Source organism: Homarus americanus, unplaced genomic scaffold (assembly GCF_018991925.1).
Source record: "Homarus americanus isolate GMGI-L3 unplaced genomic scaffold, GMGI_Hamer_2.0 scaffold16577, whole genome shotgun sequence".
In the NCBI taxonomy this organism is placed as follows: Eukaryota; Metazoa; Arthropoda; class Malacostraca; order Decapoda; family Nephropidae; genus Homarus; species Homarus americanus.
The window spans coordinates 3,796-5,064 of NW_024750247.1; the positions used below are offsets into that span (position 1 = coordinate 3,796).

At 54.5% G+C, this 1,269-nt stretch overlaps 1 non-coding gene across 1 annotated transcript; it reads right to left on the reverse strand.

The window, feature by feature from the left end:
• Positions 1-499: 499 nt before the first annotated feature.
• Positions 500-663, reverse strand: LOC121854018. Its single transcript, XR_006086448.1, has one exon. It is a non-coding gene; the product is annotated as a 5.8S ribosomal RNA (ribosomal RNA).
• Between the last annotated feature and the right edge of the window lie 606 nt (positions 664-1,269).

Below are 1,269 nucleotides of genomic sequence, written 5' to 3' on the forward strand. Positions count from 1 at the left end.
TCTCAAAGAGAACGCCCACACCGCGTCTGACCATGGGAGAGGGTGGAGGAGCGCGTGAGGAAGAGCACGGCGTCACCCAAGCATTCTCATCTCTCTGCCTGCGCCACTACCTGGTAGACTGCGGGCCCAGGCGCACTCATCAATTTAGGTTCCACTGCAATGCATGCCAAGCACTCTTTTCGAGGTGATAGACGAAATTCCGGCGGGGCTTACTTAAAAGATATCCGACCCGGTTTCGTTTCCTCTTCGTGGGATGGAGTGCCTCTTAGAACATGTGCAGCATCAGCCATGAGCAGCCGACGGCCATTCGTGTCTCTGTGGTTGAATGTGGGTGCGCCAAGTCCATGGACTTGCTAGTGATAGGCTTGTTTTTAAGGGCACGCCTCGCGCAAGGCGCGGGCGATTAAACCCCAAGGCGGAAGCTCGGTTCGGGTTACCCTCGTGTCGGGGAGACAGTCAGCAGGCACCGAACTCTCAGCAACCGATGGATGTATATTTCCGACCCTCGTAGAGGAGTGGCGGCGACAAGCTCATATGGCTGCCGCCGCCGCAATATGCGTTCAACGTGTCGATGTATCTGGTATTCTTGCGATTCACATACCGACACGCAGTTTGCTGCGGTCTTCATCGACCCACGAGCCGAGTGATCCCCCGTTAAGAGTTGTGTATTTGCCATTTGGTCTTTTTGCGACTAACCATCACAGGTCGAATCTCAATGAAAGGGTTTGACAGACATAGCCCAAGTTTGTGGTTTGGGTTTGGCCGGACGGCTTGTTTTTTGACACTTGAATTTCACTCTTTTTGGGTCAAGAGGCTTATTCGCCGGTAGTAAGGAACGGACAGGCAGCCGTCCAAAGCCCCGTCCGTCCCCCTCCGGTCTTCGCGCTCTCGCCCGAGTGTGGTCCACCTACAGCGTGGTGGTACCTATTTTTGGTGCGGGGGCCGGGATTGTCCTCTTTCGCTGCTGGAGTTGCTAGAGCAGAGCCCGAGACCGCCCAAATCAGGAGAGTAGCAGTAGTTTTAAGAGCGCCCCATTCTCTTTCTCTCTGTTAATGATCCTTCCGCAGGTTCACCTACGGAAACCTTGTTACGACTTTTTCTTCCTCTAAATGATCAAGTTTGGACATCTTTCCGTCAGCTCGAGGCGACGACCCCAGAAAACCCTCGCGGGCAACGGGGCCGACAATCCAAGAGCGCCAGTCCGAAGGCCTCACTAAATCATTCAATCGGTAGTAGCGACGGCTGTGTGTACAAAGGGCAGGATCGGAG